The sequence below is a fragment of the Mesocricetus auratus genome, unplaced genomic scaffold (genome assembly GCF_017639785.1).
Source record: "Mesocricetus auratus isolate SY011 unplaced genomic scaffold, BCM_Maur_2.0 Super-Scaffold_100044, whole genome shotgun sequence".
NCBI lineage: Eukaryota > Metazoa > Chordata > Mammalia > Rodentia > Cricetidae > Mesocricetus > Mesocricetus auratus.
This window is the reverse complement of record NW_024429221.1, coordinates 3,866,415-3,891,909: the sequence shown is the minus strand read 5'-3', so window position 1 is coordinate 3,891,909 and position 25,495 is coordinate 3,866,415.

The following is a 25,495-nucleotide window of genomic DNA, read 5'->3' as shown; positions in this document are numbered from 1 at the left end:
ATTTGGCATTCATTGAACAAATAAATGGAGAAAAATTTTTACTGTCTATTATTTTGAAAGGACTTGTTTATTAGAAACTGTTTGAAGCTGAACCTACATTTTTACAAAATACCCCTACAATCTATAATTATACCCACAGAAGTAATTTATAAATTATAAATGAAAATTATACTTCTATTTTGGGATTGGGGACAGACTCATAGAACAGTTACTAGGCAACAAGGTTTATACAGGTCCCACTAAGAATGCGAAAAGAGAGGTATTAATTTAGTAATTCTTCAAATATTTACTAAGTGCCTACTGTGAGCCAACCATTTAGTTAACATTTCCTATTATTCAAACATATAATATGTGAGTCTCTGCTGAGCAGTTAAGTTTTAATTTCCACCAGGCCTGGCAAGTTAATTCTACCCTGGCATTTGGGGAAGAAACATGTATTCTAATTCATTCTATTGTGTTTCTCCTACAAAGAGGACACAGTTCTACTGGGAGACATTTGTCCCTAAAGGCACTCAGATTATAAAGTACATTTGATAGCTTCAATGTTAGCTGAGAGGGTCATTAAAGTTTATATGCAAACTGACAAGGCTGGCTAATTTCTACTCCAGAACAGTTTATTAAATCAAGGAATTGAGAGCAGTCAAGGCAGAGTAGATTAGAGACAGACACTAGGGACTATAAAAGTGGAGGCTCTGGTCCTCAATGGAACTGAACTACAACTAGGAATATTAAATTGTATAAATTGGAATAATTACTACATTTAAACCCTTTAACTTCCTAGACTTAATTCTGTTGTACTGAGTAGAAAAAAGAACAGAAGTATTTTTCTTTGTGTGGACATAAAAGAAAGAAATTATTCTGAAATGTTAAGAAAGTAAAGAAAGTTTTGGGAAGTGTCCCTGGCAACTCCTCAGGCTTCTTCTGTTGAGAAACTGGTGTTATCTAGTCCTGGATCAGCTGAACCAACCACAGTGACTCCATTTTTGCTTTAGTTGACTTCACCCAACTGCTCCCCAGTCCTGATAACCACATTTTGCTAAGCTTAATCTTCTGTTCAACCACAACAGGAACTCCAGGAATCCACTATTTTTGTTTTTATTATCTATCTATCTATCTATCTATCTATCTATCTATCTATCTATCATCTATTTTATAACCTGACGACTGTTTTGCCTCCTTCTTCTCTACACAGTGCAGCCCCCACACCTCCCATCTGCACCCCCAAATCAACTCCTCTTCTCTTTTTAATCAGAAAAGGGCAGGCCTCCCTTGAATATCAAACAAATATGGCATATCAAGTTTAAGGCTAGACAAGGAAGCTTAGTATGAGAATAAGGGTCCCCAAAGCTGTCAAAAGAGTCATTTACAGCCTCTGTTCCCATTGTTAGGAGTCCACAAGAAGAGGAAGCTATGCAGAGGACCTAGATCAGCCCCATGCAGGCTCTCTGTTGGTTCAGACTCTGTGAGCCCCTATGAGCCTAGGGTAGTTGATTCTGTGGATTTTCTCCTGGTGTCCTTGAGTCCACTGGCTCCTATAACCCTTTCTTTCTGTCTTTTGCAGGATTCCCTGAGCTCCACCTAATGCTTGGCAGTGGGTCTCTACATCTACTTCCATAAGTTGCTGGATGAAGGCTCTCTGATGATGGTTGGGCTAAGCACCAATCTAATACTATTAGAAAATTATTATTAATAATATTTCATTGATTTTTGACAGTTACGTGTGGTTCTATCTTATGTCTATGGGATATCCAGGGCTGTGGAATAGTCCTTTTGTACATTATGAATATGTATTATTCTCATTGGCTAATAAAGTCGAATGGCCAATATCCAGGCAAAAATATATAGAAAAATATAGTTGGGGTGATCAAAGTGAAGTGAGTCAACAGGAGTTGCAGAGGCAGCAGGACATACTGGAGGATAGCAAAAGCCATGATCCATGTGACAGAAGGAGCATAAGAAATATGGGTTAATTTAAAATGTATGAGTTAGCTAGTAATAAACCTGAACTATTGGTTGAGCATTTACAATTAATATAAACTTTTGTGTGATAATTTGGAAGCTGTTGACAGGATGGGAAAACTTTGCCTACAATCCATCCTCTGGGGTCTGGTGCTCTAGGCAGTGTGAAGGGTGGGCTCCTTCTCCGGCCAGGGGTCTCTAGTTGATCCAGTCATTGGTTGGTCACTGCCACAATCTCTGCACAGTTATACTCCAATACATCTTGTAAGCAGGACAAATTGTAGGCTGAAGGTTACGTGGTTGGGTTGTGTCCCAATCCCTCCAATGTAAGTGTTTCTGGGTTACTGGAGATGACCAGTTCAGGTTCCATATGCCTCATTGCTAGTAGTCTCAGCTAGGGTCACCTTTGTAGTTTTCTAGCTCATCTCTTGTGTTATGGAATATTGTTTTAACTGGGAAAAGACGTGTTATATTTGTTTATGATGTAGAATATTAGTTTATCTGTGTAAATGTGTGTTATTTTACTTGTATGTGTTAAGATATGCTGCATTTGTTTCACCTCGCTTGCCTAAGGCAACTTATTGGTCTAATAAAGAGCTGAATAGCCAATAGCTAGGCAGAAGAGAGATAGGTGAGGCTGTCAGGAAGAGAGAATAAAAAGGAGAAATCTAGGCCCAAGAGGGGAAGAACAGGAGAAGAAGGAAGAGAGAATAAGGGACAAGCCTGGGGCAACCATCCAGCAGACACAGAAGCAGTGAATGTAAGATACACAGAAAGTAAAAAACCTGACGCAGAATCTAAATGAAGAAAAAGAGGTTAATTTAAATTAAAAGAGATAGCCAGAAACAAGTCTAACTTAGGCCAATCTTTAAAAACTAATTAAATGATTTGGGAGCTGGTTTGTGGCCCAAAAGAAAAAGTCTGGTACAATTTGATTTTTAGATGTCTAGTTCTTTATATTTTGGAAATTAGTCTTCTGTCTAATATGGGGTTGGTGAATATATTTTCCCATTCTGTAAATTGCCCTTATGTCTTATTGGTAGTATCCTTTGCCTTACAAAAGCTTTCCAGTTTAATGAGGTCCCATTTGCTAACTGTTGAACTTAATACCTGTATTATTGGTTTTCTGTTCAGGAAGTTGTCTCCTGTGCCAATGCATTCAAGACTGGCTATTCCCCACTTTCTCTTCTATCAGATTCAGTGTATCTGGATTTTTTGAGGTCTTTTATCCACTTGGACTTGAGTTTTGTGCAGGCAAATAGATATGGATCTATTTGCATTCTTCAACATCTTGATATTCAGTTATAACAGCACCATTTGTCTAAAATGCTTTCTTTTTCTAAAGTATAAATTTGACTTCTGATAAGATACAGGGGTTTATTTTCTTGTATCTGTTTTGGCTTGTTTTGTGAACAAGTATGTGATCAATTTTAGAGATGGTTCCGTGAGTTGCTGAGACGGTATAGTCTTTTGTGTTTGGGCAAAATGTTCTGTAGTATCTGTTAGATCCATTTGATTTATTGCATCTGTTAATTCCACTATGTCTCATTTAATTTCTGGATGACCTTTCCATTGGTGACAGTAGTGAGTTGAAAGTCTCCCACCATTAATATTTGGGCTTGATATGTGATTTAAGTTTTAGTAATGTTTCCTTTACAAGCTGGGTTCCCTTGTGTTTGGGGCGTAGATGTTCAGAACTGAGACATCGTCCTGGTGGATTTTTTCTTTGATACATCTGAAGTATTCCTCCCCATCTTTTGGATTAATTTTAGTTTGAAGTCTATTTTGTTAGATATTTGAGTGTCTACACCAGCTTGCTTCTTGGGTCCATTTGCTTAGAAAATCTTTTTCTAACCCTTACTGTGAGATAATGTCTGTTTTTGATATTGATAAGTAAGTTTCTTTTATGAAGCACAAGGATGGATTCTGTTTTAACTTCCATTCTGTTAGAAACCCATGCTTTTCATTAGAGAATTGAGTACACTGATATTGAGTAATATTAATGATCAGTGATTGTTAATTCCTGTTATTTTGTTGTTGATGTTGGTAATGTGTGTGTGTGTGTGTGTGTGTATGTGTGTGTGTGAGAGAGAGAGAGAGAGAGAAGGAGAGAATGAGAGAGAGAGAGAGAGAGAGAGAGAGAGAGAGAGAGAGAGAGTGCCTGTGTTCCTTTCTTTTGATTTTGCAAGTGTGAGATTATTACTTGGGTTTTCATGGCTGTAGTTAACCTCCTTAGGTTAGAGTTTTCCTTCTATCACCTTCTGTAGGCCTTGATTGTATAGTAAGATATTGTTTAAATTTGACATTGTCATGAAATAGCCTCCCTTCTCCAACTGTGGTAAGTGAAAACTTTGCTGGGTATAGTAGTCTTGCCTAGCATCTGTGTCCTCTTAGATTCTGCAAAACATCTGTTCATGCCCTTCTGGTGTTTAGAGTCTCCACTGAGACTTGGTAGATTTTAATATTATTTGTTCTATATGTTTACTGTTTTGCTTATTAAGTGGCAGGGTGACTTTCTTTTCTGGAACAATTTATTTGTTGTTCTTTAGGATTCTTGTACTTTTATACAAGTCTCTTTAGGTTAGGAAATTTTTATTCTATGATTTTGCTGAAGATATTGTCTGGGCATTTGAGCTGTGGATCTTTTCCTTCTACTATTCATATTATTCTTTGGTTTAGTCTTTTCATGGTACTAAATATTTTCTGAATCTTTTGTGTTAATAACTTTTTAGTTTACTATTTTCTTTGTCTACTGTATCAGTTTCTTCTAATGTATTTTCTATACCTGAGATACTGTCTTCTATCTCTTATATTCTTCTGGTAATTATTGCATCTGTGGTTCCTGATAAAGTACCTGGATTTTTCATTTCTAGAATTACCCCAGTTTGTGTTTTCTTTATTGCTTCTATTTCCATTATCAGGTCATCACAGTTTTATGTGTATCCTTCAACTGTTTGTTTACTTTTTCTTGGCTTTCTTTAAGGTATTTTTATTTTTGCCCAGCTGTTTGTATTTTTCTGAATTTATTTTAAGGAATTTATTCATTTCTTCCTTAAGGACCTCAATCATCACACAAAAAATCCATGAAATGGGGGAAAATTCAAGAAATAAACAAATCTCTCAAAGAATCTAAAGAGTACCAAGAAAAAACCAACCAAACAAATGAAGGAAACAACTCAAACAGTTGAAGGATTGAGAGATGAAATAGAAACAATAAAGAAAACACAGAACAAGGGGATGCTGGAAATAGAAAAGCTGGGTAAACAATCAGGAACTATAGATGCAAGTATCACCAATAGAATACAAGAGATAGAGGAGAGAATCTCAGGTGTTGAAGACTCATTAGAGGATATACAGTCGTCAACCAAAGATAATCTCAAAACCAACAAATCCATAACACAAAATATCCAGGAAATATGGGACAGCATGAAGAAGCCAAACCTGAGAATAATAGGTATAGAAGAAGGTGAAGAAATACATCTCAAAGGTACAGAAAACATATTCAACAAAATCATAGAAGAACACTTCCCTAACCTAAAGAAGGATATGCCTATGAAAATAAAAGAATCTTACAGAACACAAAATAGGCTGGACAAGAAAAAGAAGTCACCTTGCCATATAATAATCAAAATATCAAACGTACAGAATAAAGGGAAAATATTAAGAGCAGCTAAAGAAAAAGGCCAAGTAACATATAAAGGCAGACCTATCCGAATTACACCAGACTTCTCAATGGAAACTATGAAAGCCAGAAGATCCTGGACAGATGTCCTACAAATACTAAGGGAACAAGGATGCCAGCCCAGACTATTATATACAGCAAAGCTTTCAATTACCATAGATGGAGAAAACAAAATATTCCATGACAAAGTCAGATTAAACAATACGAATCCATAGATCCAGCTCTACAGAAAGTGCTGAAAAGCAAACCTAGATCCAACGAAGATAATTACACTCACAAAGACATGGGAAATAGATAATGCCACTTTACCAAATACCAAAAGAGAAAGGGAGGAGAACCCACACACAATAACACCACTACCAATAAATCAAGCACAAACAAGAATCATCAATCAGTGCTCATTAATATCCCTCAATGTCAACGGTCTTAACTTGCCTATATAAAGACACAGACTAGCAGAATGAATACGAAGACATAAACCATCCTTCTGCTGCATACAAGAAACACATCTCAACATAAAAGACAGATGTTACCTCAGGGTAAAAGGTTGGGAAAAGATTTTCCAATCAAACGGACCCAAGAAACAAGCAGGTGTAGCAATCCTAATATCTAACAAACTAGACTTCAAATTTAAATCAATCAAAAGTGATGAAGAGGGACATTTCATATTCATCAAAGGAAAAGTCCATCAAGATGAAGTCTCAATTGTGAACATCTATGCCCCCAAATACAAAGGCACCTACATTTGTGAAAGAAATATTACTGAAGCTCAAATTGCACATAAAATATCACACACTAATAGTAGGAGAATTCAACACTCTGCTCTCACCGCTAGACAGGGCCTGCAGACAGAAACTTAACAAAGAAACAAAAGAACTAATAGAAGTCATGACCGAAGCAGGTTTAAAAGATATCTATAGAACATTCCACCCAAACACAAGAGGATATACCCTCTTCTCGGTGCCACATGGAACCTTTTCTAAAATTGACCACAAAATAGGAAACATAGCAAATCTCCACAGATACAAAAAAATTGAAATAATCCCCTATATCTTATAAGACCACCATGCATTAAAATTAGAATTCAACAGTAACACAAATTGCAGAAACCCTTCAAACACATGGAAATTGAACAATGCACAATTACACCATCCCTGGGTAGATGAAGAAATAAAAAACAAAGACTTCCTGGAATTCAACAAGAATGAAGACAAAACATATCCAAACTTAGAGGAAAGTTTGTAGCACTAAGTGCCCACATGAAGAAACTGGAGAACACACTAGAGAATTAATAGCACCGTTGAATGTTCTAAAACAAAAAGAAGCAAACTCACCCAGGAGGAGCTGATGCCAGGAAATAACCAAATTGAGGGCTGAAATCAATCAAGTAGAAACCAGGAAAACATTGAGAAGAATCAATGAAACAAAGAGTTGGTTCTTTGAGAAAATCAACAAAATAGATAAACCTCTGTCCAAACTAACCAAAACACACAGAGAGAGCATGCTAATTAAAAAAATCAGAAATGAAAAGGGGGACATAACAACAGACACTGAGGAAATCGAGAGAATCATGAAGGCATACTTTGAAAATCTGTACTCCACAAAATTTGAAAATTTAAAGGAAATGGACAATTTCCTGAATAGATATCACTTGCCAAAACTAAATCAAGAGCAGATAAACAATCTAAACAGACGTATAACCCTTAATGAAATTGAAGCAGTCATCAAAAGTCTCCCAAACAAAAAAAGCCCTGGCCCAGATGACTTCAATGCAGAATTCTACCAAAAATTCAAAGAAGAGCTAATTCCAATACTCCTCAAAGTATTCCACACAATAGAAGCAGGAGGCTCACTGCCAAACTCTTTTTACAAGGCTACAATTACCTTGATACCCAAGCCACACAAAGACACAACTAAGAAAGAGAACTATAGACCAATTTCCCTCATGAACATCGATCCAAAAATACTAGCAAACCAGATTCAAGAACACATCAGAAAAATCATCCACCATGATCAAGTAGGCTTCATCCCAGGAATGCAGGGATAGTTCAACATTAGAAAATCTACCAATGTAATCCACCATATAAACAAACTGCGAAAGAAAAACCACATGATTATCTCACTAGATGCTGAAAAACCTTTGACAAAATCCAGCACCCCCTCATGATAAAGGTCCTACAGAGATCAGGACTAACATGAACATACCTGAACATAGTAAAAGCAATAAACAGTAAACCAACAGCTAACATCAAACTAAATGGAGAGAAACTCAATGCAATTCCTCTAAAATCAGGAACAAGACAAGGCAGTCCACCCTCTCCATATCTCTTCAATATTGTACTTGAAGTTCTAGCTACAGCAATAAGACAACTAAAGGAGATCAACGGAATACAAATAGGAAAAGAAGAAGTCAAGCTTTCACTATTTGCAGATGATATGATAATTTACATAAGTGACCCAAAAAACTCTGCAAGTGAACTCCTAGAGCTGATAAACACCTTCAGCAAAGTGGCAGGATACAAGGTTAACTCAAAAAAATCAGTGGCCCTATTATATACAGATGATGAAATTGCTGAGAAAGAAATCAGAGAAACATCAACCTTTACAATAGCCATAAACAGCAACAAATATCTTGGGATAATGTTAACCAAAGAAATGAAAGACCTGTATATCAAGAACTTTGAGTCTTTAAAGAAAGAATTCAAAGAGGATACCAGAAAATTGAAAGATCTTCCATGCTCTTGGATTGATAGTATCAACATAATAAAAAATGACAATCTTGCCAAAAGCAGTCTACAGATTCAATGCAATCCCTATCAAAATTCCATCACAATTCTTCAAGGACCTGGAAAGAACAATAATCAACATTATATGGAAAAACAAAAGGCCCAGGATAGCCAGAACAACCCTATACAATAAAGCAACTTCAGGAGGCATCACCATACCTGACTTCAAGCTCTATTATAGAGCTATAGTCCTGAAAACAGCTTGGTATTGGCACAAAAATAGACAGGTAGACCAATGGAACCGAATTGAAAATCCTGATTTTAACCCACACACCTATGAACACTTGATTTTTGACAAAGAAGCTAAAACTATACAATGGAAAAAAGAAAGCATCTTCAACAAATGGTGCTGGCATAACTGGGTATTGGCATGCAGAAGACTGCAGATACATCCTTGTCTATCGACTTGTACAAAACTTAAGTCCAAATGGATCAAAGATCTCAACATAAATCCAACCACACTGAAACTCTTAGAAGATAAAGTGGCAGATACTCTTCAACAAGTTGGTACAGGAGACCACTTCCTGAACATAACAACAGTGGCACAGACACTGAGACTTGTACAACCACTTTGGAAATCAATATGGAGATTCCTCAGGAAAATGGGAATCAATCTACCACAAGATCCAGCAATTCCACTCTTAATCATATATCCAAAAGATGAAAATTAATACAACAAGGACATCTGGTCCACTATGTTCATAGCAGCATTATTTTTAATAGCCAGAACCTGGAAGCAACCTAGATGTCCCTTAATTCAAGAGTGGATAGAGAAAATGTGGTACATTTACACAGTGGAGTATTACTCAGCAGAAAAAAAAACAATGGAATATTGAAATTCGTAGGTAAATGGATGGCACTAGAAGAAACCATCCTGAGTGAGGTAACCCAGTCGAAAAAAGACAAACATGCTATGTACTCACTCATATATGGGTTTTAGACATGGGTCAGGATAGTGCCAGTCTGCACTTCCACTGACAGAGAGTCTGGGAAACAGGAAAGAACCTAAGAGAGATATGCATGGTACCCCAGAGAAGAGGAAGGAGGCAAGATCTTCTGAACAGATGGGGAACACGGTGTAGGGGGGGGAGTGGGAGCTGGGAAGAAGAGAGAGGGAGAAGAGGAAGAGAGAGTAGGTCAGAGTAGGTCATGGGGGAACAGGAAGGTTGAGTAGGGTTGGAGAGGGAATCATAGGTTAGAAGACAGATCAGGCACCAGTGTGACCTCTAGTGATCTAAAGGGATGATACCAACTGGCAAGCTAAGCAATAGTGAAGAGACCACCTCGAATGCCCATTCCTGATAATAAACTTGATGTCCATAACCATTCTGGAGCCTTTATCCAGTGACTGATAGAAGCAGAGGCAAACACCCACAGTTAAATATGAACTGAACAGAGAGAGGAGTGATGAGCAAATTGGCAAAGAATGGGCTGGCAAAACCAGCAGAGACAGCTGATCTGAACAGGGGAGAGCTCTTGGAACCCAGACCGACAGTGGGGAGGCCAGCATGGGACTGATCTGGACCCCCCAAATGTGAGTGTCAGCGAGAAGGCTTGGGCAACCTATGGGGCCCTGAGCTGTGGATCAGTGTCTATCCCTGGTATACAAACTGTCTTCGTGTGCCTATAGCACAAAGAGGGATGCTCTCTCAGCCTGGACTCTTAGGGGAGTGCCTGGACCCTACCCAGAGTAAAATGACAGACTCTAGATATCCCCTATGTGGAAGGATTTGGCAATAGGGTGGGAGGGAGGGGGGGAAGGGAAGTGCGGGAGGAGGGGAGGGAGAGGGAACTGGGATTGAAATGTAAAACAAGCTATTTAAAATTAAAATAAAAAATGAAAAAAAATATGAACTGAACCCAAGGAACCCAGTGACAGAGAGAGAGGAGCGATGTGCAAATTGGCAAAAATGGGCTGGCAAAACCAGCAGAGACAGCTGATCTGAACACGGAGAGCTCTTGGACCCCAGACTGACAGCTGGGAGGCCAGTATGAGACTGATCAAGACCCCCTGAATGTGAGAGTCAGTGAGGAGGCCTAGGCAACCTATGGGGCCCTGGGTAGTGGATCAGTGTTTATCCCTGGCATACAAACAGTCATCATGTGTCCATAACACAAGGAGGGATGCTTTCTCAGCCCGCACTCTTAGGGGAGTGCCTGGAGCCTGCCCTGAGTGAAATGACAGAGTCTAGATATCCCCTATTTGGAAGGAAGTGGCAATAGAGTGGGAGGTGGGGGCATGTTGGGAGGAGGGGAGGGAACTGGGATGACATGTGAAACAAGCTATTTAAAATTAAAATAATAAAAAAAGAAAAAAATAAATAACATAATAATAATATCATTCAAAATAAAAATAAAAGATGTTTTGGTAGTAAAAAATATATAAGAATTTATAGAAAATCTTGTCAGAAAAGAAAGGGAGATATTTTTGCCTATTCTAAAAAGAGGCAAAAAAACCCTAACTAGTGAAAGAGGAAACGGGAGCAGGTGGAGTAGCGGTACCTGTCTGAAGGGACAGTCTGCTTTCTTTGGTATAGTTCTAGGATGGATTTTGTTAGTGGCACACTACCAAATGTGAACTACCTGGGAAACGTTGCCTGAGCCTCGAGATGCCAAACAGAAACTCAGCTGATGGCTTAGGTCGTAGGTTTTCTCTGTAAGTAGTGATAATTTTGTGAGGTTTCAGGTTTTTTAATAGTATCAATGAACAAATTATTGACTTACTGTCTCAGCCTTCTACCCAGGGTTATTCCATGTGCCTCTGTGGTCTCATTCCTGGTCGGCCAGGGTATTAGACTTTGGTGTAAAGCGGAAGTATACATGTGGAAAGGTATACTTAGAGTAAATAGTTTTAATTTACAAGAATTTTATGATGCAAATATTCTATTAAAATTACCCCCAAATTGAATTTAAAGTGTACCTTTCTACATGGAGTTAAACATTAAAAATAAGAATAGATCTGAAACACCCAGGCCCTTCAGGAAACATACAATGGTAATGGAATAATGGCAGGAGAGTGAGGGAGAAAGGCCAAAAATGGGAGGGAGAGGAGAGGTATATTAATATGAATTGAGTAGCCAGCAGACCAATAATGGTTGGTAAAACCTTTTAAAACTTATTTTATTGTCTATATTTAGAGAGAAATTACCTAATTACATATTTAAACCACAATTACCTTATTTCATTTTTGTAAGTCCCTTTTCTCCTTTAAGGGAATATGCCATAAACTACTGTAAGAAGGGTAATATGTAAATTACAGCTTTTCGACTGTACTCACAAAGTCCATTTAGCTTATTGTCTAAAAATGATGAATGATTTATTTGCCTGAGGATAACTAGCGTTTTTTTTTTTAATTTGCAGACAGTTCCCATCACCAAAGCAGCAAATCTTTTCATCGTTACATGTGCCATATGCTAAGCCACAGGACAGTTATAATAAACTCTTAAGTGTAAAGAAAATATGTCACTTTATGAAATAATTATATTGCATATTGTTATATTGGAGATGGAAGGACAATACAATGTAAATCTAGATTTTCTCCTAGATATATATATAGTGGAAAAACAGACTCACATTTAAAAAGGGGGTGGGGTTATAGAAAGAAAAGTACTTGACCATAACACATAGCATAGAAAAAAATCAACACAAAATAGACCTACATGCTAATTTCTAAATTCACAACAGAGAAGGCAAATAGCAGAAAATAGTTCTACACTGTGCTTAAGTCAAGTTTCTTAGCTGGGATACCAAATATAAAGGTAAAGTAAAAAGACAGGCAGTAACTCTGGGGATACATCATATGTGACAATATAGGATAAATACAAACTCTCACACACAACAGACATTTGAAGAAGGTATTCATAACACTTATATTGAGCAATAAGAAATCAAAACAAAGACAGTAAAACAAAAATAGATGAAATCTTTTTTATAGATATTTCACTTAAAAGATACACAAATGGCAAATAAACACAAGAAAAGTTGTTTAACATCACCCTTCAGTGAGGAATTTCAAGTTAAGGTCCACTGAGTTATCACAGCACACATCTTGAGAAGGATAACACAGGAATTTCCCACAATACATAGTGCTTCTGAGGATATAGAACAAGGAACTCTCATTCATTGTTGGCATGAATACCACAACTCTCATCACAAATGAGATGAGACAATTTTTTTAACCTGGAGTCAAATATGAGTACCATTACCAGGCAACATTGATTCAGCTTACTCCAGTCCTTTGTACAAATGTAGTAGCAATTACATGAAGTTTTCATGGCAATGCAAAGTCATAAATCATGACACTCTCAGAATACATTGGTAGAAACATCAAGTAGGCAGGCTAAAACAAAATGGAGAAATCTTTGCTGTAAGTCTCAGATGCTATCTAGTGATATTCTTACATTTTTTTGATTGGCGAAAATTAGAGACTGGATAACATTTCACCAGATAGTCATAAGGGTAATAGCTCAGATCCAGAAGTGGGAATGGGAGAGTTATTAAACGGGTCTGAGTATAGACCAGATAGATTGTAATTGGAGTTGTAGCATTCCAATCCTTCAATAATCACTGAAGGTGAGTTTTACTGGTTTTGTCCACACGTGTGTGTGTTTGCACATGCAACACACACACACACACACGTGTAACTAAAAATAATATAAATATAATGATAAAATTCTCTAACATAAATGTTTGTAGTAGTTTTATTAATAAGTACCCAAAGTTAAGAAAAACACATATTCCCTCCACTGGTGAAAGGATAAAATATGGACTGGCCATAGGATAGACTACCACTCATCCAAAAATTAATAAATTGCTGATACTTATTATAAAGAACAAATACATTGTAGGAGAAGAACCAGACTCATGTAATTCATTCATATGTATTCTAGCATAGAAAAGTGATGTTTGTATGTTTTCACTGCAGAGATTTTTTTGATGGCCACATATTTATCTTATTCAAGGCTATATGTTTAAAAGTATGAATTTTACCTTGCTTAAATTCTGCATCAAGGCCAGGCATTGGTGGCGCATGCCTTTAATCTCAGCACTTGGGAGACAGAGACAGGCAGATCTCTGTGAGTTCGAGGCCAGCCTGATCTACGGAGCTAGTTCCAGAAGAGCTTCCAAAACAATACAGAGAAATCCTGTCTCGAAAAACCAAAAAAAAAAAAAAAAAAAAAAAAAAAAGATCTTCATCAATGTTATTTTATCTCTTCCAAATGAAAACTTATTTGGTTTCTATAGAAACATGACAGGGAAATAGTTAACTATCTGGATAACTGATGAGTTATAATTCACTTAAAAACAAATAATTGTTAACAAAGATTATTATTTGTATAATCTATTGCAGTCAGTAAATGAAGAAAAGAACAACAGAATTAGTTTTACATTGATTTAGAATTTTGATATATCTAGTCACTTGTTGTTGATGACTTCTGCCATACTATGAAGAGAGATATATGATATAGCTCTCCTCTGAGGGAAGAAGATGATCGAAGAAGTAAAATATTATCAAGCCTTTGCTTACCAATACCAGTTTATAAGTAGCACAGGGGGAAGAATATACTGAAGGATGTCCTGCATCACCAAATTAATAAGATTCCATCAGAAAATTCTATAGTTCTTCAAATATAAATAGTAAAGCAAAGAAAATGAATGATGGAGCAGTATCTGGTCCAGAGAGGACTCAAGTACACATTACATTTAATGGGTTAACAATATTGGGGCCCAATTCAGACAAACTGTACAAAATTTTCTTTAAAGGGACCAGAAGAAATTTGAAGACAAGAGCTATCATAGTTGTTTTTGTAAGTAATAATTAAACTCTAGTTTTTCAAATGTGCTGAATTCTTTAAACACTGGAGACTCAGGTGAAATAAGACATTCTAGACTTGAGTTGAAGCTATTGGAATGGGAGAAATGAGTCCTGAGTGAACAATAAATACAGTTTGCTAATGGGCTGATGAGTGTAGAAGGCAGGTAATGATGTCTACCAGAGCTGTCTATATCATCTCATACCCTTAGGTATATATTTAAACTTATATGCAGCAAAATTGCAAAAGAGTAAAGACAGGGAAAGAGAGGTGCAGGAGAGAATGGTGAAATAAAATCATGATAATTAAGCACTTTGTAGACTAAAAAATATTTTTGCATTCAGTATTTCAAACAGAGATAGCTAACTTAGCTCCCAGCTCATCTCCCAAACAGTCTGCTGGGACTTGAAGGAGTGGAATGTTTATAGTGAATGAAGGACCATGACTCACAGGGGCCACTCTGAAAGAAAGTGTAGATTTATTAGTATTATTGTGTTTATTTTACTCACAAAGGAATGCAATCTTCTGGGGTAGATAATATAATCTGTAATTTGATATGTCTGTTTCATTGTATCTGAATACCAGTCCCAAGTTCTTTTCACCCATCTTGCTTTCAGGTGTCAATAACAGCCAATTTTATTTCTTAAAATGAAATTTTGGAGGATTTCTTGCCAAAGAAATAGTTGTTAAATATTTATCAAGTATGTTTTAAAGCTTTGGAAACCACAGCAATGTAACCCCAACAGATAGATAGCAAGACACAGATATAAGGATGGTGGTGAGAGAGCCCACTCAGATTGAAATAAAATTTAGATAATTTGCTTGGTAGAAAACAAATAACTGAGATAAAGGGAAATCTTAATAAGCTAGCCGTGCCTGTCCATTGTTAATATTTCAACCTGAGAGGACACATATCTCCCTGAAGGATCTTGAGGGTCATGAGGAGTCAGAATGGTAAATGTCAGAGTACCTAATTTGGAAGTGGGTCACACCAGTACCTATTGCTACACTAAGTAACTGTACACTACTTTGAGCAAGTCTAAAATTTTTCATATTCAGCTTCCATCACTCCAAATGTGAAGCTACTACAAAGAATTTTGCATCTGGGAAATAATGTCATTTTCTCAATATACAAAAGCAAAATGGGCCTCTATAATCCTTAAAATTTATGTGACAAGTGTTCTTACTTTACATTTTCTTTTCACTTGCAAGGCTTAGGAGCTGTTTTTTCAACAACAAAGGCTCCAGCAAGATGAAAATGGCAGTGGTACTAGTATCATTTCAACTGCCTTGTTGAAGCATTCCTTCAGCATACTCCTGATGTACCCTGAGTTGTCTACATGTCCCAGCTTTGCTGAGAGTGCAGCCTAAATTATGGGCAACTAATTTTCAAAAAATGTCTTAAAACTTCCAGGCTAATGTGTAGGCGAGAAGTAGAAAAGAAAACTCGCATAACATTTGTTCATCCTCTTAAACATTTTTTATGTTTTAACTTGAAGACCAGCTTGAAGCCAGTAGAAGTCCAGAAGTGACACAAACCATCAATAACAAAATAATTTATCAGTGTGGATTCTGAATCCATTGTATGCTAATGTAGGCTTGGTGGCACCCTGAATATTGATTAGGTCCATGCTTAAATTGTTTTTCCTCTTAAGCATTTAACTTTAACTCAAAAATTAGTCACCGTGGGAAGACACAGAATCCTTTCTTTTAAAGTGAAGGATGCATGTAAAAGAGGTAATGTTAATTAACTGAATATAATTATGAACTATTGTAGGTAAAATGTTCTCTCTAAAAGCATAAGAAATGATTTGACTCATGGCATTGGAAATATGAAGAAAGGATGGCGAAGTGCTATTTTCTACAGTTGGAACTTGAATTTGGACTTCAAATTTCCTTTCAGTTTCCAAGTATTTGAATTGAATTATGAAAGCTGGTGGACTGAGTGGCCTTAAGCGTTCAGGAGACAAGCTTTTCCAGGGTATAATAAAAATAAATTTCTCTGAAAATATATATCAAAACTTGCGGTTTCAATTTCCAGCAGTTTGGAGCAATGTAAGAAACATTTTCCAGTTAAATTTATATACTTAGAGAGGCTTAACATGTCAATTGCCTAAGATGAATAAAGTAAAAGAGAAATTTTATGAATAAAGAAATGATTAAAAAATACTGTTCAATTAAAAAATAAATCTAAGAGTAATGTGAGATTAACCTAGCTTTTGGTATTCATCCTTTTCTAGTTTTTAGCATATGTCAGTTCTCCAATTAGTGAATCTCTAATTTAGGAAATTATTGATGACTAGTAAGCAACACTGTGCCTATTCTGAGAATGCCCAGGGCAAATCCATGATCGATGGCCAATTAAAAGATTGAGTGCAGAGTAATGCTAATCTCTGTTCTTTGTGATTATTTTTACAAAGTCCAAATTTAAATATCCATCTGAAAATCTTGCTTTGAAATAGCATTTCCTGCATTAGCATTAATGTTCTTAAAGCCCCTAAGCTGTCTTTGTGTGAAATACATTTATTTTCTCCTAAATCTAAAGCTGTTCTTTCACTTCAGGTTGCACATTGGATCTCACATGTGTACTGCTTCAGGTCAACTGACTTCAGAGCTATTGGTTAGGAATTACACAAACGGGGCTCTGTCCGTTGTGCTTTTAGATCTCATATTTTGGCAGTGATATTTCAGCAGTAACAACAGTGTAATAATCAGACTGAATAAAATGTTGAGGGAAGAACACACCATTTTGTTGCACAGTATCAATGGTTAACCCTGAAGACGTGTGCATACAAGTAGCATGACACAGGCTAAGCAGGTTACATTTAGGTATTTAACCCATATGTATGTAATAACAGCTAAAGAAAAAGAGGCCATGAGCTTAGAAAGAGAACATGCAGGAGGGCATATAGGCTGGTTTGGAGGCAGGAAAGGAAAGAGAGAAATGATATAATTATATTTTAATGTCAAAAGAGTTTTTAAAAATGTATGCTTGTTTTCCAAAACAAAAAGGATTATTTCAACATTACTTGGTGATTTTTAACTCATTTATCAAATGTTAAAATTTACTCTAAGATTTAGAATCAGCTCTTTTTTTTTTCTATGTTCCTCACATTTCAAAAAAAAACACAGAAAAAGCTTCGATTCTTATTTCTATTTTGGTTATATAATATTTTATGAAATCTCAAATTTTTCTCTGAGCACAACTTGAATTTTACGCAATCTAAGATCCACAAACTTAGTGTGATAGAAAAATCATGTTGCTTTAAACAAGGAATTGTTTTCCTTTCTTTTCTCTTTCTTCCTTTTGCCTTCTGTATCCCCTCCTCTCTCCTTCCTTCCCCTATTTTTGTTTTCTTTTTTTCCCCTTTTTAAATGAGGACCTAAGAATAGTGGTGCACTTCAGGGAGCCTGCCTAGACTTCCCAATATTCAAATAGAACTTAGTTTTTCTTATTTCTCTGTTATTTCTGTGTGTAGACTGCCGTCTTTATGTATTTAGAACTGGCCATACAACTCTAAACAATCTAAATCCCACAGAAAAGTTGTCTGCTTTTGTTTTACAAATGTTATATAAATGCCCCTTGATCTCAGTTTCAGACTGGGTCATAGGTGTGTCCTTGAAAGAATCCCTGCAACAGAGAATGAGGCATGGCTGGGTTTAGATTAACAATTGCCCAATCTCAATTGCATTGTAGGTCACTGTCCTTGAGAACACAGTTACCAAAGGAACTGTGAATGCATGCTTACCTATGAAAAAGCACATTTTAAAAAACTGTTTTATATCCATTTTTATAAACATTGTTTCAGTATGCTTCACACTCTTGATTTTGGTTTCTCTGTTATGTAGGAGGCTATTTACAAGAATTTTAGAACACACAAGAACTGAGGTGTGTAACGTAGATTGCTTTGACACATGCTATGGAAGGATTGTTAAGTGGCAGAAATTAATATGTTCATTGTCCTGGAGACTTGCCATATAAGGTCAAGGGATAATGTCTTGTCAGCAGCGTTCGCCCCTTGGAAAGCAGGTGCTGACCATGTCTTTGAGCTCTGGAGTCTTGGTGTGTACGTGATGGGTTTGGTGGTTGTGGCAGAAAATATGGGATTTTCAAAGTCAGCAGAAGCAGATTAAGATCTCTGTCCAGGGTTTTCTGGTACTTAAGTCCACAAAGAGATCACTCAGAGATGAGACAGAGGAAGGGGCTAAAATAAAATCTGTTGAGGGCACTGACAGACATTTAGTATGTGAGTGTTCTAGCCTCTCAGCCACACTTCCCTGAGATCTTGGGTGACTTGTTTTATGGGAGCTACAATGGGAAGAAGGTTGTTTCTGAGCCAAGATGGAGAAACAGTATAGGTTTCCAGGAGGGCGTCAGAATTTCCCAGAATAGCGTTGGTTTGTGTGTTATGTACTGATTTGGGGTGTTGGGATACTCACATCAGAGGCCATGCTCCTGGACTGTCTCTACTGAGCATGCTGATAAACAATTCTAATACAGAGATGAGATGCCCCTCCTAGGGAAAAATATTCAAACTTTCTTATTATATGGAATAATTTTGACATGATGAAAACTTGTTTCAGTTCAAGTAATGGTTCTTTAATATTGCCCATGATCTAATATTTGTCTACATTATGATATATTACAAGAGGGGTTTGCATAGGTAAATCCAGTGATGGAACTTACTTTGGATTAATTTTCTGGGACCTCTCTAGTCATAGTAGCCAACAAAGGCATTGGGAGCTTATTTCTAGAAGCATGAGGAATGAAACTATGACCAACAACTGATGATCCAGAAGGAACTCTCCCTCAGGACTCTAGTAAGAGGCAAACTCCCTTAGGCTGGCACCTTGATTTTAGACATTTAAGGTCTTAGTTAGAATTTGGACCTATGTATACTATAAGATAATAATGTTATTGTCCAGGGATGCTCAGTGACTGTTTGTTGTGATAGAAATGAAAACTAATCTGCCTTGTATGTGTCATGCTAGTGAGACTTTATGAGAAAATTTCTTGCGCAACAATGTCACTGAAATATGTGGTAGTTTGAATGTAATTGGCCCCTATTACCTCATAGGAAGTGACACTACTAGGAGGTGTGGCTTTGTTGGAGAAGGTATGGCTTTGTAGGAGGAAGTGTATCACTGTGGGGGTGGGCTTTGGCGTGTCATGCCAAGCCACACCCAGTGATTCATGCACTTCCTGTTGCCTTCAGGATGAAGATGTAACTTCTTTTCACTCTCAGCTCCTTCTCCAGTACCATGTCTGCTGCATCTGCCATGTTGCATCATGACAATAATGGTCTAAACTTCTGAACCATGATTAAATGTTTTCCTTTGTAAGAGTTGCCATGGTCATCATATCTCTTCACAGCAATAGCAACATTCAAAAAAAGTTCTTTGCATGAAACACTTTTTTAGAGATGTTTTCTTTTGTCTTTTACCTTTTATCACTTGCATTTGTTTACTCTTAGCGATTTTTCTACAGATAATAGAAGTAAATGTTAAAGGCTTGCAAGCAATTTCTATGACATAGAATTTTCCATCACTAATAAATACATCATATAATATCTTCCTCTTTTCTTTTTATCACTAAGTGTGGAGGAGTAATGATAGGGTGACAAGAAAGTTGGTTCGCTTGCAATGCCTTGCATGAGAGATGGATTCTGAATTATAGTCTTAGCAGGTTATTTGAAGCTTACAATGACTCACTGAATTGACTCTCTTAGTCCCCCTTTCCTATAGAGTCAATCTTTCTGGTGATGGATTATCAGAAAATTTGCAAAGCCTAAGCTAAATTTGGCACAGTCCTACTGCAGCCTGGGTCCAGGTCCTGAGATGGGGAAAGGGTGTCAGTGTCAGTGTGAAGAAACTGTCCAACCATCAGATGAATTTCATATACGCAGCCAGGCCCAAGTAGCTCCAGCAGTCTTTATTTATACATCAAAACAAGAATGTTTTTCTATACTAACAAGCAAGTTTTTCCAACCCTCCAAGGTTAAACTGTGAGAAAAACAAATGTGTCAAACATGTTTTTCCCAACTTTTACATAAAAACATTTTAAACCAAAAGAGCACTTATTGTTTTGCTAGCTTGACCAAATATTGAGCCACATACATCCTGTCTTTACAAAACTAAAAGGTGATCGACATAGGCACACATTTTCAAGAACAGTCCTGTTTATAACATACTTAGAGAAATAGATGTAAGTTCCTTTGATCCTGTCAGCACAGAAGAGTTCCCAGGTCCAAAGTGGCAGCAGGCATTTGAAGACAAGAAACCTAAGGATCATCAGCTCCCAAATAATTTTAGGTGAAAATATTCTTGAAAAAAGAAAGGAGTGTCTCAGATTCTCTTGGGCCAGGAACTGCCCATTTTGGCAGACCAAACCGTTCACAATCTGATAGTCCTGCCTCCATCCATGGGAAGAGGTGATTCTAGGCCTGTTTCTTGCCTGCCTTCAATTTGCCTTTCTCAGACTCTCCTGGATTTGGGAATGCACACACTTGAACCTGTCCCCACAAACCAAGCTATCCAGAGTCTGCCTACTTCATGATGCTAATCCTGAATCCACCCAAGGGAAGAGACAACTCATCAGAGTATTGGACCTGCTTGCACACACCAGAAGAGAACTTTGGACCCATACACACCAGGATAGGGAGAGACCCCACCCCCAACAACACCTACTGGAAGAAGGGTAGGGAAGATGACAATATAAGAACATACATATTCAACAACAGAAAGACCCGTATGATACCACCAGAGTCTAGGGACTCTACACCAGCAAGACGTGAGCACACCAACACAGATGAAGCAGAAGAGAATGACTTTAAAAACAACTTATAGAGATGATATAGACCCTCAAAGAGGAAATGAGAAAATTCCTTAAAGAAATGGGAGAAAAAACAAAAAAAATTCAAGGAATGGAGTAAAAGACAAACCAACAATTGCAAGAAATAAACAAATAAACAAAAGCCAAGAAAAACAGCAAACAAGTGAAGGAAACAATTCAAAAAGTTCCAGGCTTGAAAGTTGAAATAGAGACAATAACAACAACAACAAAAAAAAAACAGTCTGTGGGAATGCTGGAAATAGAAACGCTGGATAGACAATCAGGAACTACAAACACAGAATAACCAACAGAATACAAGAGATGGAAGACAATCTAAGGCATTGAATACACTAAGAGAAATAGATTCAATGACCAAAGAAAATCTTAAGTACAAAATATCTCTAACACAAAATATCCAGGAAATATGGGACATCAAGAAAAGGCCAAACCTAAGAATAATAGGTATAGATGAAGGTGAAGAAACCCAACTCAAAAGTGCAGAAAACATATTTAACAAAATCACAGATAAATACTTTCCCAACCAAAAAGAAAGACATGCCAATGAAAGTACAAGAAGCTTACAGAACATCAAATAGAGTGGACCACAAAAAAGGCCCCTTGCCACATAATAATCAAAACATCAAAAATACAGAATAAAGAAAGAATGTTAAGAGCACTAAGGGAAAAAGTCAAGTAACATATAAAGACTGACCTATCAGAACTACACTTGACTTCTCCATGGACACTCTAAAAGCCTGGATAGATAGTCTACTAACACAAAAAGACCATGGAAGCCAGGGCAGACTACCATACACAGCAAAGACTTCAATCACTAAAGATGGAGAAATCAAGATATTCCAAGACAAAACCAGATATAAACAATACATATTCACTAAACCAGACCTACAGAAAGTTCTGGAAGGAAACCTCCAACTTAATGAAGTTAACTACACTCACAAAAACATAGGCAATAGATAATCCCACTTTACCAAAAGCCAAAAGAAAAAGGGGGGATAAATCCACAAACAATAACACCACCAACAACAAATAAAAAACAAACAAGAATAACACTCAATGGTCCTTAATCTCCCTCAATATTAATGGTCTTAATTTGCCTATAAAAAGACACATGCTAACAGAACGGATATGAAGACAGAATCCATCCTTCTGCTGCATACAAGAAATACACATGTACTTCAAAGACAGACATTACCTCAGAGTAAAGAGTTGGGAAAATAATTTCCATTCAAATGGACCCAAGAAACAAGCTAGTGTAACAATGCTAACATCTAACAGACCTCAAATGAAAATCAATTAAAAGAGATGAAGAAGTTCATTTCATATTCATCACAGGAAAAATCCATCACAATGAAGTCTCAATTCTGAAAATCTATGTCCCCAAAAAAAGGCATGCAAATGTGTAAAAAATATATTACTAAACATAAATCACATATAAAACATCACACACTTAGGACCAATGGACAGAAACTTAACAAAGAAACAAGGGAACTAACAGAAGTTATGATCCAATTGGATTTAACAGACATCTATAGAACATTCCACCAAAAAACAAAAGAACATACCTTCTTCTCAGCGCCATGTGGAACCTTCTCTAAAATGGACCACATACTCAGCAACATAGCAAAAGAGATTAAAAAAAATGGACTAAGCCCCCTGTATCCTATTGGATACCCCATGATTTAAAGTTAGAATTCAACAATAACACAAACTGAAGAAACCGTAGGAACTCATGGACATTGAACAATGCACAGTTGCACCATTCCTGGGTCAAGGAAGAAATAGAGAAAGAAATTAAAGACTTCCTAGAATTCAATGAAAGTGAAGACACAACATACCCAAACTTATGGGACACTTTGAAAGCAGTGCTAAGAGGAAATTTCATAGCACCAAGTGCCCACATGAAGTAACTGGCGAGTAGTCACACTAGAGAATTAACAGCACAACTGAAAGCTCAGGAATAAAAGGAAGTAAACTCACCACTGAGGAGTAGACACCAGTAAATAATTAAATTAAGGGCTAAAATCAATAAAGTAGAAACTAGGACAACAATACAAAGAATTAGTGAAACAAAGTTGGTTCTTCCAGAAAATCCGTAGGATATACAAACCTTTACCCAAAGAAATGAAAAGGCAGAGAGAGAGATCATGCAAATTAACAAAATCAGAAATGAAAAGAGGGACATAATAGATGACACTGAGAAAATCCAGAGAATCATCAGGTCATACTTTGAAAAATTGTACTCCACAAAATTCAAAAATTTAAAGGAAATGGACAATTTTCTGGATAGATATCACTTACCAAAATTAAATCAAGAACAGATGAGCAATTTAAATAGACCTACAATCTGTAATGAAATAGAAGCAGTCATCAAAAGCCTCCCAACCAAAAAAATCCCAGGGCCAGATGGCTTCAGTGAATAGTTCTACCAGAGATTCAAATAAGAGCTAATACCAACACTCCTCAAACTGTTCCACACAATAGAAGCAGAAGATCATAGCCAAACTCTTTCTATGAAGCGACAATTACCTTGGTACCCAAACCACACAAAGACATAATTAAGAAAGATAACTATAAACTAATCTCCCTTATGAACGTTGTTGCAAAAATACTCAATAAAATACTGGCAAATTAAATCCAAGAAAACATCAGAAAAATCATCCACCATGATCAGGTAGGCTTCAACACAGGGATGCAGGGATGGTTCAACATATGAAAATCCATCAATGTAATCAACCATATAAACAAACTGAAAAAGAAAAATCACATGATCATCTCACTAGATGCTGAAAAAGCCTTTGACAAAGTACAACACTCCTTCATGATAAAGGTCTTAAACTGACCAATAATAACAGTTACATATTTACACATAATAAAAAGCAATATACAGCAAACCAACAGCCAACATCAAACTAAATGGACAGAAACTCAACACAATTCCTCTAAAAATTGGAAAGCAAAAAACCTAAGATAACCAAAACACCCCTGTACAATAAAACAATTTTATGCGGCCTCACCATCCTTGAGTTTAAGCTCTTAATAGAGCTATAGTATTGAAAACAGCTTGATATTGGCACAAAAATAGACAGGTAGATCAATGGAATCGAATTGAAAACCCTGATATAAACCTGCCCACCAGAAGTTAAAATTAAACAATGGAAAAAAGAAAGCATTTTCAACAATGGTGCTGGCATAACTGGATGTTGACATGTAGAAGATCCCAAATAGATCCATATCTATCTCCATGCATAAAACTTAAGTTCAAATGAATCAAGAACTCAACATAAACATACTCACAGTGAACCTCTTAGAAGAGAAAGTTGGATGTACCCTTGAATGATTTCGTACAGGAGATAACTTCCTGAACATAACACCTGTAGTGGAGACACTGATATCCACAATTAAAAAATGGGACCTCCTGAAACTGAGAAGGTTCTGCAAGGCAAAGGACATAGACAACTAGATAAAAGGCAGCCGACAGATATTTACCACCCCACATCTGGCAGAAGGCTTATTTCTAAAACATACAAAGAGCTCAATAAGGTAGTCACCAAGACACCAAACAATGCAATTAAAAATTGGGCTGTAGAACTAAATAGAGAATTTTCAATAGAGAAACCTAAAATGACTGAAAGACACTTTAAAAAGTGCCCAATATCCTTAGTTACCAGGGAAATGCAAATCAAAACAACTCAGATACCATCTTGTTCGTGTCAGAATGGCTAAAATAAAAAACACCAATGACAATTTATGCTGGAGAGGATGTGAAGAAATGGGAACACTCCTTCACTGCTGGTGGGAGTGCAAACTTCTGCAGCCACTTTGGAAATCAATATTGCAGTTCCTCAGGAAAATGGGAATCAGTCTGCCTCAAGATCCAGCAATTCTACTCTTAGGCATATACCCTAAGGATGCACATTCTTACAACAAGGACATCTGTTCAACTATGTTCATAGTGGCATTATTTGTAATATGCATAACTTAGAAGCATCCTAGATGCCCCTCAACTGAAGAGTAGTTAAAGAAAATATAGTACATTTACACAATGGAGTATTAATCAGTGGAAAAAAAAATGGCATCTTGAAATTCACAGGCAAAAGAATTGAACTCATGTACCTCAGACTGACAGTTTCGAAAGCAGCATAGAACAGAACCAGGCCTCGTAAACTGGTTAGGAGACCTGGGAATTCTATGGGGCCTATGGTAGTGGAACAGTAGTTATCCCTAGTGTAGGAATGGACATTGCGAGCCCATTCCCCATAGTGGGTTACTCTCTCATGCTTGACACACTAGGGGAGGGCCTATGCCTGGAACAAAATGATGTGGCAGACTTGCATTATTCTCTGTCAAGGCCTTAACCTTTCTATGGAGCAGAAGAGCGATGGGATGGGGGTCGTTGGGGGGG